At 37.1% G+C, this 15417-nt stretch overlaps 1 protein-coding gene across 7 annotated transcripts in view; it reads right to left on the reverse strand.

Moving 5' to 3' along the window:
* Nucleotides 1-15417, reverse strand: part of PTGER3 (prostaglandin E receptor 3) — a 180011-nt gene that overhangs the window by 60148 nt on the left and 104446 nt on the right. The gene's annotated exons all lie outside the window — the stretch shown is intronic.

Consider the following 15417-nt stretch of genomic DNA (forward strand, 5'->3'; position numbering starts at 1 on the left):
ACATCACTTTAACCTCTTTGGGACCTTTGTTTATTCTGTCTACCTCATGAGATTAGGGTAAGAAGCATTGAAATAACAGCACATTGGGATGGGCCTTACTAGAGAAAACCACAGAACTGTGCAGATGATTCTTAAGGTATATGAACTTCAAACTTACAGTCTAAGTTCCCCTCACTAGGCTATGAACTTTGAGGAGAAAAATTGTCATATATATCTTTGTGTCCTGGTATGTGATAACTTCTGTATGCCTGTTGAAGAAATGAGTTAGTGAACAAATGCTTGAATGGAGAGTTTGGAAAGAAATTATACTGATTAAGAATTACAAAGACCTTAAAAGAATTGTTTTTCTTATAAAATAACTGAGAAGGAGGAGATATGGGTACAAATGCAGCATCTGGGTAAGAACATAGGATTTGGAGTCAGGTTGTATCAATTTAGATAATTTGGAGAGCCTGATTGACTTCTGCCAATTTGGTAACAATCTTAAAAGTCAGAATAAATTTGGGGCACCTAGGTGGCTCAGTCAGTTAAGCATCTGACTCTAGATTTTGGCTCAGGTCATGATCTCATGGTTCGTGAGATCAAGCCTCACATTGGGCTCTGTGCTATCAGCATAGAGATAGCTGCTTGGGATTCTCTCTCTCTCTCTCTCTCTCTCTGCCTCTCCCCCACTCTCACACGCTCTCTCTCAAAATAAATAAATAAACTTAAAAAAAGTCAGAATAAATTTAATAGTTATTGAGTCCCCAGATATGTTAGCAATTATTAAGAGCCTTGAATATAATTGTTTATTTGGCCAATTTCTGCCAAAACTCAAAGCTGACCTTTGGAAGCTGTTCACTTTGTTCCCAAACAAGGATTTGCCTTTTCTGTATAGCATCGCTAGTATTTTGATTCTGCACTGATCATTCTGGACTTATATTTTAGGAACTAGGGGTCAGAAATCTCAATCCTCAACCTGGCTGTACTTAAACTTTTTGTATAGTTTTGGGCAAGTCCCTCAAAAATTATGGGTCCTCTCTCTCCTCATCAAGAACAAGGAACATCAGATGGGCATTCCTGTGGCTTCTGCCTGCACTAGCATGCTGATTCTGTGATTGGGTTTTGAACATGAACATAAGATTCTAATTTGTGGTACACTTCTTATTGTAGTTCCTGAAACAAATGATGATAGCTAATATGTAGCTAATATATAATATCCTTTGATACTGGATATATGGGACACAAATGCCCAAGCAAAATGAAACAGAGAAAAAGAACAATTTTGCTATTACATTTAAATTTAAGATATCTGCATCAAGGAAACAGGTATGGTTTCTTGGACACTTATTCAGAGATAAAAATAGAGGCCCTGGTTTTCAGCAACAAGAAGCTGAATAATAAATACCATACCTGAAAAAAATATATAAATCAAAAATAAAATATGGATGATGAATAACACAGGCTAGAACTGCTCTCTGGGCTCATTTAGAATGACACTACATTGTGTTCAAGAAGACCATCTGTAAAACATGGGTTCCACATCCTTATTTCCATTCATCCACACATGCCAGCAATTTATTTCTCTAATCATTTGAACCATGGGCTTAATTCTGCCCTGTAATTTAGTCTGCAGGGGTCTAACCTGACCCAAAGCAATCTTGAGTTCTGAAATGGTGAGACAGGAATAATTTTGCCAGTTCTTCCCTTTCTAAAAAAGGAAATTTCTCTCGTCTGTGTATTCAGGTGTTGGTCTTTTGTCTCTTGCTATAAAGAATCTGATCCTTAATTTTTTGTACTTCTCAGAACCTATAATGAAATACCTTTCTCTTCTAGTAACCCGAGAGAAGCTGAGAAAGTCAGGAACACAGCTGGTCAGTAAACACAAAGAATGGAAAACATATCTTACAGAATATATTTACCTAAGTAAAACACCATTTAGATTTTCACCACCTGCCTGGTATGTTGACTTATATGTATTTAAGTGACTAGATACCATTTCAATTCAGGCATCAAATTATTCAACCACCATATCATTTACTATAGCTAAAATTTAGGATTAAATAGGCATTTTTAAATCTCTGCTTTTACTGAAGAAAAATCCTTTTATTTATTTATTTTTCACTTTGAGTTTTGCTATAGTTCGTGTGTAAATGAACATAGGATACAGCTATTGCCTGCTGAGTCTACATTTAAATTTTTTTTTTTTTTTAACATTTATTTGTTATTGAGAGACAGAGACAGAACGTGAGCAAAGAAGGGGCAGAGAGAGAGGGAGACACAGAATCCAAAGCAGGCTCTGGGCTCTCAGCTGTCAGCACAGAGCCTGTCGCGGGGCTCAAACTCACAAACCATGAGATCATGACTTGAGCTGAAGTGGGTCGCCCAACCCACTGAGCCACTCAGGCGCCCTGCTGAGTCTACATTTAATGGAAGTGTTATTTTATACTCTGTGCAGTAGAGAGAAAAATAATTAGAAGCCAGAAAAGTTGGTAAGGAATTACCATTTAAAATATCCAATTTTTTTTTTTAAATGTTTATTTATTTCTGAGAGAGAGACACAGAGCGCAAGTGGGGTAGGGGCAGAGACTGAGAGGGAAACACAGAATCCGAAACAGTCTCCAGGCTCTGAGCTGTCAGCACAGAGCCTGACTCAGGGCTCAAAGTCAAGAATGGCATCAGAAATTATAAATTCCACAAGCCGAGGGTGATAAAATGTATCTTCACAAATGACAAAGGAGCCCTAGACTTTACTAAGTCAGGGCTGGCTCCCAGTCATCTCCTAGACCTTTACAGAGGCTCTGTTGATGGCAGCAATTCCTGGGGCTAAAAGTTGGTAAACTGATTAATCCTAACATTTGTTTCAATTTCTCTGTTGTATGTAGAAACTGCTGCAAGTCTTTCAAAAGGAAATGAGTGACAATGCAAAGTGAAAAGGAAACAGACTAACAGTCTCTGGAGGAACTCTAGAGGTTGAGGATCAGTTTTCTACTCCAAACTAAGCTTGTCATCGACACTTTTTCCAACCTTTTGGTTGATTTTGTGTTTTTAATGACAGCCTTCTCAATACCTTAGAGAAAATGGAGGACTGGCAGATTTCTTCCCCTCCTATAATTCAGATGATTAAGACGCCAAAGCTTCACTGTGACTAGGCCGTGCCTCAAAATAATTTCAACCAAGATTTCACTTTCTCAGGGTTCTGCTTGCTATAGGAAATCTCAGAAACCAAACTGAACCAAGGTGTTAATGATTAATTATGGTTTACTTAGTTTTTCCCCCAGATTATGTTTGCATGTTGACATATAGTATCAATGTCCATAGCCCCGGTATAAGTATGATGGGAATTTTAGAGATAGGTACAAAGCCAATAGTTTTTTTTTTTGGTTTTGTTTTTTTGGGTTTTTTTTTTTTTTTTTTTGGTTAAGAAACTTTTTTCAACAATCCTAGTCAAGAAGGCAAAACAAATATATGAACAATTATATAAAATAGGAAAAACGCTGCCTCTGTTTCTCAATAGATGTTGAATTTTGTTTCTTCATAGATATAAAATGGGGATAATACCACCACCTCAGAGTTAAGAATTAAATGAAATAGGGGCACCTGGGTGGCTCAGTCTGTTGAGCGTCCGACTTAGGCTCAGGTCATGATCCCACGGTTCATGGGTTCGGGCCCAGCATTGGACTGTGTGCTGACAGCTCAGAGCCTGGAGCCTGCTTCAGATTCTGTGTCTCCCTCTCTCTCTGCCCCTCCCCTGCTCACGCTCTGTCTCTGTCTTTCAAAAATGAATAAATGTTTTACAAAATTTTTTTAAAAAGAATTAAATGAAATGACTTGTGAAAGAACATAGTACACCCTAAAAACAGTAAATGTTAGTTTCTGTTCTATCTTCTGATAGAAGGATCCTGAATTTGGTATCTGTTGTTCATATTTTATTACCTTATTAACTGTGGTTAGATATAGAAGGGCATGAAGCACTAAAGGAGAAATCAAGAATCCTGACATCTTTTGTGTGTTGTTGATGCTACACAAGTTCTATACAAGGCTAACTCTCACAAGTATACTGGTGACAGATAAGGCTATTAAGGAAGCTTGTAAAGTTTAGTTATATGCATTACAATTATTGTTAGTTCATCTGCTTTTTAATTCACACACTCATTCACTTATTCATTTAAATTGTAAATAAATGATAGGTGCTTAATACTTATTTAAAAAGGAGTGAAAGAGATGTTTATAAAGAATTTATTACATTGTAAGTACTAATGCTAAGTACAAGGGTGTTGGCACAAAAATAGACACATTGATCAATGAACAGGATAGAGAACCCAGAAATGGACCCACAGATGTATGGCTAACTAATCCTTGACAAAGCAGAAAAGAGCATCCAATGGAAAAAAGACATTCTTTTCAGCAAATGATGATGGGAAAAGTGGACAGAGACATGCAGAAGAAGAACCTGGACCACTTCCTTACACCATACACAAAAATAAATCTGAGATGAATGAAAGACCTAAATGTAATACAAGAAGCCATCAATATCCTAGAGGAGAACACAGGCAACACAGGCAACAACTTGTTTGACCTCGGCTGTAGCAGCTTCTTACTAGACATGTCTCTGGGGGCAAGGGAAACAAAAGCAAAAATGAACTATTGGGACCTCATCAAGATAAAATGCTTCTGCACAGAGAAGGAAACAATCAAGAAATTAAAAGACAACTGATGAATGGGAGAAGATATTTGCAAATGGCATATTGAATAAAGGGTTAGTATCCAAATTCTATAAAGAATTTACCAAACTCAACACCCAAAAAACAAATAATCCAGTGAAGAAATAGGCAAAAGACATAAAGAGACACTCTTCAAAAGAAGATATCCAGATGGCTAACGGACACATGAAAAGATGCTCAACATCACTCATCATCATGGAAATACAAATCAAAACCACAATGAGATACCACCTCATACCAGTCAGAGTGGCTAAAATTAACAACTCAGGAAACAACAGATGTTGGTGAGGATGTTGGTAGAGAAAGAAGAACACTTTTGCAAGTGTATTGCAAGTGTGGGAATGCAAATTGGTGCAGCCACTCTGGAAAACAGCTCTGGAAAAAAGCCCCCTACAACCCAGCAATTGCACTACTAGGTATTTATCCAAAGGATACAAAAATGCTGATTTGAAGGGGGCACATGCACCCCAATGTTTATAGCAACACTATCAATAATAGTCAAACCATAGAAAGATCCCAATGTCCATCGACTGATGAATGGATAAAGAAGATGTGGTATATATTTACAATAGAATATTACTCGACTCAACGATCAAAAAGAGTGAAGTTCTGTAAATATTATCCATTATTATTGTTATAAAAATAGTAATGATTATTACTATTCTTATTGTCATCATCATAGTACTTGCCCAATTAAAGCATCTCTATGCTAACCATTAACCTGATAAAAGAACCCATAACTCCCAAGTTTTTTATAATCTGACTCCAACATATGCTTCTTTCTGGCTTTATTTCCTGCTACACGCTGCCCCACATCCTGTGCTTTACTATAATGACCTACTTACCATTTCTTCTATATCATGTGTTTTACCTCCTCTGTCTTTACTCAGGCTGTTTCCACTGTTTTGTATATCCTTTAACACAATTTCTGCCTGGAAAACTCCTAGCCATCTTTTAATATGTTAGAGTTCATTGGCATCTCTTTTGTGAAATATTCCCCAACTTCCACCCCAGGGGAAAAGTAGTCACTATGGTGTTACTGTCATTTACCGATACCTGTGTCTCCTCTCCAAGACCTCAAGATCCTCCAAATGCTAACTTTATAATTCATCATATTTTTTTTTGGTGTCTACCACATGTGCTATGTGTGCTAAGTGCTAACTAAATATTTGTTAAATGCGTAAAGTTTTTAGAAGTGTAGAATGTTCTCATCCTCACATAGATTATCTCATTTGATCCTTTCAAAACTTCTGGGAAGAAGCTAAAGTTGGACGTTTAACCGACTGAGCCACCCAAGTGCCCCAAGTTCTTTGTTTTTGTTTTTTTTAAACATACATCGTAACAATCTGGGAACCAGGGAGTCCAGTTCTAAGGTTTGATTTAAGCAAAACTCCTGCTAGTTGCTTTGAACTGAGGAAGTCCCCAGAACAGAGTTTTTGGGCAGCTCCATTCCTCAAGATAGCTATAAACTAGAGCTTTGTAAACTGCCCTTGTATATAATACTCTGTTGTGTTCCAGAAAACCTATAACTCCTTTGGCATTTTTAATGACTAATCCAAAGTTATGAAATGAAGTAACAACAAAGACTAATAGACATAGCTGTGCTTTGATTCTGCACTTTTCATATGAAGTCTATTTTCAGAGGCCTCTTGTACCTTCAAAATGTAAAAGCTGTGTAGTTCTTATCTATCATCCTGTTGTCACATCTTGATGTGGTTTTATAAAAAGTAACTTGACAGAAACTTAGTGAAGTTAAATCAAAAGCAATTCTTCTCCCTAAAGTTGTCTTTTTTTTTTTTTAATTGTAAACATGCCTTCCAAGAATGATGCCAGGTACAGATTTCTGATAAAATATGATTTAATCTTTCTTATAGCTTTTTAATTTGACCTTATAATTTATGTACATTCAGGTAAAACATCAGATGTGTAGATGGAGAGAATAGAAAATAGTAATTAAAAATAAAATGGGTAATAACTGAAAGACCTAGTAAAATATTGACCAAATAATTAACTTTGTCTTTGGCCACCCTGGTTAATCAAATACTTTGTGACACACATCACTCTGTATGAAATGACATTGCTTTCACCCTAAACAGTGTTTTTCTAAACAGTGTTTATGTCAGAGTGGTGAACTGGGAAACAGGTGGAAAGGTAATTCTTTACCAAATTCCCAGAAGGGCTCTTTTTTTTAAGTTTATGTATTTATTTTGAGAGAGAGAGAGACAGGGAAAGAGAGACAGAGAGAGAAAGAGAGATAGAACACACAGGGGAGGGGCAGAGAGAGAGAGAATCCTAAGCAGGCTCCACACTGTCAGCACAGAGCCTGATGCAGGGCTCAAACTCATGAACTGTGAGATCATGACCTGACCTGAGATCAAGAGTCAGATGCTTAACCAACTAGCCACCCAGGAAGGGTTCATATTCAACTTCTTTTTTTTTTTAATGTTTTTTTAAATTTATTTATTTTTGAGACAGAGAGAGACAGAGCATGAGCGGGGGAGGGGCAGAGAGAGAGGGAGACACAGAATCCGAAGCAGGCTCCAGGCTCTGAGCTTATCAGCACAGAGGCCGACATGGGGCTCGAACTCACTGTGACCTGAGCTGAAGTCGGACGCTTAACAGACAGCCACCGAGGTGCCCCCTTGTTCAACTTCTACAACCAGTGGGGGGAGATTAGTGAATGAGTAAATGAAATATGGACAAACATGCTAATGTTCCAAGAACAAAGGAAGCTAACTGTTCACAGCAACTCAAGGTAGAGGAAACCAGTCTTGAACTATTACTCAAAAAATAGAAATCTCTTATCAGTTTGAAATATGCTTCCACCTATATAGTCCTATTTTAATGTCTCTGATTTTCAGACCTAAATTATGTTTATATCCAAAGATGAAGCTAATGGTTCCAAACCAAATAAAAGTGTTATTTTATGTTCCCACAGTATTTCAAGAAATACCAATGGACTTTGGTTTCAGGGCTTCTGAAATTGAGGGCATAAATTAACAAAATAGCTGGCTGGGAGTGGGATACGGGGTGGCCAAAGCTCCGGCAGCACTGAACCAGACTAGTACAACACATTGACCCAGACCCCCATGGCAGCCTCTAGCCAGTAAGCAACTGTAGCTACCTCAGGGACTCCCTGTTGCTTCGGACAAAGCCTTTCATTATCTGGTCTTTCCCAGAGTGTTCGCTTCTCTTTCATGTCTAAATCGCAATTCACGCTCCCAGATCGCCTTCCCCATCTCCACACACTATACTTCAGACACTCACTTTCTTTTATTTTTTCAGGTTTTTATTTAAATTCCATTTAGTTTAATAGTTTCAGGTATAGAATTTAGTGATTCATTATTTACATATAACCCCCGGTGCTCATCACAAGAAGTACGCCCCTTAATCCCCATCACCTATTTTCCCCATTCCCCGCCCACCTCCCCTCTGGTAACGATCGGTTTGTTTCCTATAGTTAAGAGTCTGTTTCTTGGTTTTCCTCTCTTTTCTCACCTCTGTATTCATTTGTTTTGTTTCTTAAGTTCCACATGAGTGAAATCATATGGTATTTGCCTTTCTCTGGCCAACTTATCTTGCTTAACATAGTACACTCTAGCTCTATCCATGTCATTGCAAATGACAAGATTTCATTATTTTTTATGGCTAAGTAATATTTCATTATATATATATATGGATATCTATATTATATATAGATATATAATTGATATGTATCTATATATCTATATCTATACCATCTATATGTATCTATATATCTATATCTTTATCATCTTCTTTATCCTTTCATCAGTTGAAGGACATTTGGGCTCTTTCCTTAATATGGCCATTGATAGCACTGCTGTAAACATCAGGGTGCATGTATACCTTCAAATTAGTATGTTTGTATCCTTTGGGTAAATACCTAGTAGTGCGATTGCTGGAGTTCTATTTTTTTTAACTTTTTGAGGAACCTCTATACTGTTTTCCAGAGTGGCTACACCAGTTTGCATTCCCACCAAAAGTGTAAGAGGGCTTCCAATATTTCTGCATCTTTGCCAACACCTGTTGTTTCCTTTGTTGTTTATTTTAGCCATTCTGACTAGTGTGAGGTGATATCTTATTATAGTTTTGATTTGTATTTCCCTGGTCATAAGTGATGTTGAATATCTTTTCATGCGTCTGTTGGCCATCTGGATTTCTTATTTGGAAAAACAGACACCTTCTTTGCAGTTTTCTAAGGAATTTTAGTTTCCTTCCTTCTTCACCTATAATGCTCCTGTGTCCCCAACCCCCCGGCAGCTTGCTGAAGTCTTACCCTTCCCCAAGACTTAACTCAAATGTCTTATTTATGAAGACTTTCTAGATTCCCCAACTAGACACACGTATAGACACACACAGAGAGAAACACATGATTGTAGACCTAAGGTAGAATCAGAGACTCCCTGAGTAACTAGACTAGATTAGTTTAGTTTAGAACCATATATAACATATTATTAATATTGTAATGTTATAAATCCACTAATTGTAATTATTTGCTTACATATCTCTCTCTTCTGTAATTAAACCACGAGCTTCTGAAGGGCAAAACTGCATTTTCTAACTCAGTCACTTGCCATAGTGCCTAGTACTGACCAATGGTTTTATAAATGCTTAATGGGTGGGACACCTGGGTGGCTCAGTCAGTTAAGTGCCCGACTTCAGCTCAGGTCATGATCTTGTTGTTCGTGGGTCTGAGCCCCGCATCAGGCTCTGTGCTGACAGCTGAGAGCCTGGAGCCTTCTTTGGTTTCTGTGTCTCCCTCTCTCTCTAATCCTCCCCTGCTCGCACTCTGTCTCATAATTTTCCTGGATTTTAATGGAATCCTCCCTATCATCTAGCTTATCAGAAAAACATCATGCCTTTGATTATCTTTCCCCAAAATGTTCTCCTCGATGTTTGCTGAAATAAATGTATATATTTACAGTAATTTCCCAAATATATATCAGTGAACAATGCAGTATATTCTTTTGCAGAGCAGAGATGATCTCAGATTCATTTTTATTTGCCTGGGACCAGCATGTAACAAATGCCAAATCAACAGGTGTTAAGAACATGAAAGGAGAGAAAAGAGCACTTTTTCTTTCAGTGCTTAGGTATTCTTGGAAAAAAAATGACTTCAGAAGAATAATGGTAGGGTTGTTTTTTGTTTGTTTGTTTGTTTGTTTGTTTGTTTGTTTTGACTCAGAAGTTAGGGAAGTGTTAACTTTTGGCCTTGCTGCCATATCCTTCAAAATGGTAACAACACTGCAAGCAGCTAGAAATAGGTGAGGCAGTCTCTTTCATGGAAGCTGATTGAGATGTTACAGGATGCTCTAAGCACACAAATCAATAGCCACAAGGAGGAATAGGATGGGTCTATTTGCTGAAAATAAAATCTTCAAAGACTTCATTGCTCTGACATTGTTCTAGCTCCATTTATTGAAAACTTTTATTCCCATTCTTGTGCTAACCTCTTCACATATATTCTCATTTTATTCTCCTGACAATACTGTAGACCAAGTATCATTACTCCTCTTTCTACAGAAGAGAAAAGTGAGTCTTAAAAATGTTCATTGGTTTACCTACCATTATGTAGGTATCCTGCCTTAACACAGGATGTAATTCAATTCTGGTAGAAAATCAGGGTAAGAAAAAAATCTTACTGACTTTCATTCAGGACCTTATTTGGTCTACTAAGTGACCCATACATTTTTCTGTGACTTAAGAACTGAATTTTATTTCATCAGAATTTTCGTTCATCAGAAGCACAGATAAACCTTAATTCTTAATTACCTGGAAAGGGGGACACATTACACCACACACTAAACTATCCACAAGGCAAAACTATCTCAACAACGTCAGCCAAGACTTTGACCAAAGTTAAACAACAAAATTGGCCCATTGAATTCTACTCCTTTTTTTCTTTCACAGTCACATGTCTCCGAGCATACGCATGAGTAATATACATCATTGTGAACGTGCTGCACTGTAAATAAAACACAGAGCTCAGAGTGACTGGCTTCGATTCAGGAATTCAGCTACTTCAGTTGAGGAAACTTAGTTTGGCAAAGCTTAATTTCTTTAATCTTCTACATCCTCTGACTCTGAAGCTTCACATTGACTCTGTGTTTGGGAAACTCAGTTTCTCCCTGCTTAGTTCCCGCATTAGCAAAATTGGCCCATCCATCACCAGCATAGATTTTTAAAGTATTGAACAAGAAAAATGCTCATGGATTGACTCTAAGGAAAATTAGATGTCTCCAAATATGTGAATACAGGCAATACATGTAATATTACCCAGAGAATTTGCCTACATCAATGTAAAGATATAACTAAAGTTAATAGTTACATAAGATGATTTATCATTTAAATTATGAAAAATGTGCTTTCTAAAACACTCTCCAGATCTTCTTTCCTGACAGAAGCAGCAATAACAACAGAAACAATAAAACTTCTATAAGAAACAGATGGCCAAGCTTATTACAAGCCATAATGTCAGATGTCATAATAATTGCTTCCTCAAATTGACCTCCTCTGACCTACCAGCTCTCAACTTTCTTTTCTCCACTTTTTAAGATACTTGTTGATCACCAAATCTAAACATAACCACCTTGTAAATATCATTGATGTTACATATGGTTTATATTTTAAACCAGATGTAAAGGGAGAAGACTATGTCTATAGTGAGCCCACCAAGATGCCTTGATCCTAAAGTCAAGTGTAAGAAAGCATCTAGTAAATTTGAGAAAAAGAATGAAAACATTGGAAGAAAGCACATTAAAGACAGAATGGATTAATAAGAGGCTATTGGAGTTAATTTCAGACATTTCTAACTGTAGGTGACATCAGAGATGTACTTTTGTTGGCACATATTTATAATACACAAGAAAATCTATGTATTTCTTAATTCCCACCTCTAATTTTCATGTAGGTAGTCTAATTTAGAGTAAGAGGGGCATTTCTCATTTCTTTTTGTCTACTCTTTCTGCTCAGCTATTACTATAAGCAGAAACAACAAAAAATATATAATTCTGTCATTTGGCATGATTTTAGCCTAAGTTATTATCATTTTTTTAAACCCCAGATGGTATTTTTTTGTTTTTGAGAGAGAGAGCACACACATGAACAGGGGAGGGGCTTAAGAGAGAACCTTAAGCAGACTCCATACTCAGCATGGAGCCCCACAAGGAGCGCTACACAGACTTGGGCCCCAGGCAGAGCCTCACCTCATCACCAGGAGATCATGACCTGAGCCAGAATCAAGAGTCCGATGCTTAATCAACTGAGCCACCCAGGCACCCCTAACCTCAAGTAGTTTAATAGAGGGATCTTATTCACTATATACCAGATTCTCTGATGAAAGTGGGCTGGTGGTTAACTGGGTAACCCAACTGACACCGAAACCAAGGGGAGGCTCAGGGTCAAAAGGAAAACAAAGAAAGGAATGTGCTAAAGATAAAACTTTTATACTGAATTGTCATGCATGAAATTGAAAAATCAGTTGGATCAATTCAGACAGACCCTCCTATTAAGGCAAAATTCCAGATTCTATTGGGGCACCTGGGTAACCCAGTCAGTTAAGCTTTTGACTCTTGATTTGGCTCAGGCAGGTCATGATCTCACGGTTCGTGGGTTTGAGACCGCGTCAGGTTCTGGGCTGACGGCTGGGAGCCTGCTTGGGATTTTCTCTCTCTCTCAGACTATTAGAGGGGCATGGTACATTTAGGAACTAAATAAATAATAGAATAGAGGTATAAAGGGCCCCAATTATTAAGGACCATATATGTGGTGTTAATAAGTTTGGAATTTATTCTGGGAGAAATAAGAAATTCTCAAAACTTCTAATCAGAAAAGTGCCAAGGTTATTTCTATGCCTTAGAAATATTTCTCTGGCTGCAGTGTGGGGAACTGATGTGGAGGAGAGGTCACTCTGGCTACACAGTGAATAGATTTGGTGAGGGAAGCTGAGGGTTGGTGGGAGAAACAAGGCTGGGGGCAACATGAAAGCATTAGAGTAAGCCATCAGATAAGAGTGCTGGAACTAATTTAGCTGAACTGGGGAAAGAGACAAATGGACAGATTCAAGGACATTACATAGAAGCAGAATTGACACATGTGACTATAATGACAGGAGGGGCAGGTCATCCAGGATAATTCCAGTGTTGATGGCCAGAGCCTAGAGCCCTGGGGAAGAAGCAGGCTTTGGGAAGCAGGTCCTGAGTGAAGTTCAGTTAAATGTGATGTCCAGCCAGACACTGGCTATAAAGGTGGGAAGTCTGAACAGCACAGACTTGGAAGTCCTTATAGCATTTGGATGTCAATTTAAGCTATGTAATCCATAACGAGTATGTTGTACAAAAGGGATCAGTTAAATTGCTGGAGAACATCAAAAGGAATAATTAGGTGAAGAGGATCTTGCAAATGTGAATGTATTTGAGATTGCCTTTTATGTATCTTCAGTCCAATTTGAAGTTGGCCACCCCCCTACACCTCCCAAAAATACCTATTTAGACAGCTTAGTGATTATCTATGTCCACTAAAGTAATCCATGGTGTTTCTTCATTATTTTACATGGTTAATTAAATATAAAACCTGAAAATGAAGGGCACCTTTAAAGACTTAAAAGTTAATCATTGTTTATTATATTTACACATCATTTAAATCAATTGGCTAGTTTTGATGTCAAGTGTATTTCACTTTTATATTATCCCAAAGAATAGCAGGTTAGTTCTATAATTTCATCTTATCAAAAGCAGGTAAGAGTTTAACTCTTATTCAAAGTATCAGCTTTTAACTTAGAGGTAAAAGATGACATTTTGGAGCCAAACTTAAATTCTGTAGCTAAAAGGCTCTACAGTCTGGATTACAGATATCTACTTTGAAATACTATTTAGCCCTCCTCTTTTTTAAAGAGAATAGGGGAAGACCTTGAGGCATTTTAGCAAAAGGCTTCTTTAAAACTCTTTGTGATATAGAAGTTAAAATAGAAATCAGACCTCAGAAGAAGATGAGAAGATAACACATCAAATGTGAGAGTCCGTGCCCAAATATCGCATTTGAGCCTGAGCACCAAGATTAGGCAGGGCAAAGGTCAAATTACTCTGGAGTAATTTCTGGAGTTTTTCAGTACAATTAACTCAAGTACAATTTGTAAGTGACCCTTACTAAAATTATGGTGATGATTTACAAAATTTACCCTAATGATCCTAACTGAAAGGAAATATCAGTATTTTGGGAAGTACTCCATGATGGTGCCATATTTTAAAAACATTTTACATTCTCATTTCCTGAATTTAGTAATAATCATCTAAAGAAATTTCAAGCATTTTCTGGGGGTGCCTGGGTGGCTCAGTCAGTTAAGTGTCAGACTCTTGATTTTGGCTCAGGGTCATGATCTCACAGTTTGTGAGTTTAAGCCCAGCATCGGGGCTCTGTGCTGACAGGATGGAGCCTGCTTGGGATTCTTTCTCTCTCTCTTTCAAAAAAAATTTTTTTAAATAAACTTTTTAAAAAGTAGAAAAAGGAGGAATTCCAAGCATTTTCTAAAATCTGGTTATTATTTAGGTGTTTATTTGGCATTTTTTAACAATCACCTAATAGGATGTTTCATTGGGGTCTTTGATTCAGATTTCTTACTCAGGAGTCATACGATCATTTTTAATCCACTAGTAATTACATTGGGACTACCCTTAAGTGAACAGAAAATATAAATATAAATGATTCAGAGTTTCCAGAAGGGAACTGGTTATTTACCAGGAAGGATAAAATTGGCCACCTCTTGTTTTATCAACATACTTGATGGATACTTGCAAGAACATAGGGTTATTAATTAAATGTGTACTTCATTGAATGTACATATAATAATGGCAGTACTCCTGCAGAAAGACTTCTCAGGTTCAGAAAACCCCACTTACTTGTAATGATTTTCTGTTTTATGATAATTTCTTGTAGTATATGAATCTCTGATACTTGGTAGGAACTTTTTATTTTCTTTTTGCCATTAACTACTTATAAAATAGACAACCTACTACTTTCATAACTTGGCATTATTTAAACTTTTTTTTTTACCTAAACCCATTTTTCCTTTAAAGTGGAAGTTGAAAATCAACATTCTTGTGTCATTGCATAAATCTATGATTACTATGGATGACTCCATTTATATGTGATTTCACCTACCTCTCATCATTACTGTAATAACTATAAAATCTATTTTAAGCCTCAGATTCTCTCCTGAATAATTTACGTATACAATAACTCACTGGATACTGCCATTTGGATATCCTACAGAAGTCTCAAAATCGGTATGTTTCAGACTGAGGCTTTCCTCCACCCATTCCTCCTTGTTTAATGTTACCAAAATTTCATTATTTACTCAAGCCAGAAATCGTGAGATACCTAGAATTTTCTTCCTCTTCTCTCCTCATAAGAAGTCAGTCAGGATTCATGATGAATCTATTTCTGAAATATCACTGGAATCTGACCCATCTTTTCCACTCTTGCCAGCACTACTTAATTTAGGACCACTTTCCAGAATTACCAAAAGAGCCTCCTTAATATTATATCTGTTTCTCATATTGCCCCATGAGTCCTTTTATTATAGTGCTACCACCATTACATTTTAAAATGAAAATTTAAAAACTTGAAAAAATGAAAATTCAGTCATGTTATTTCTGCTTTAAAATTCCCAGTCATGTCCTCTTTCTCAGATTCTTTT

The sequence above is a fragment of the Panthera tigris genome, chromosome C1 (genome assembly GCF_018350195.1).
Source record: "Panthera tigris isolate Pti1 chromosome C1, P.tigris_Pti1_mat1.1, whole genome shotgun sequence".
Classification (NCBI taxonomy): domain Eukaryota; kingdom Metazoa; phylum Chordata; class Mammalia; order Carnivora; family Felidae; genus Panthera; species Panthera tigris.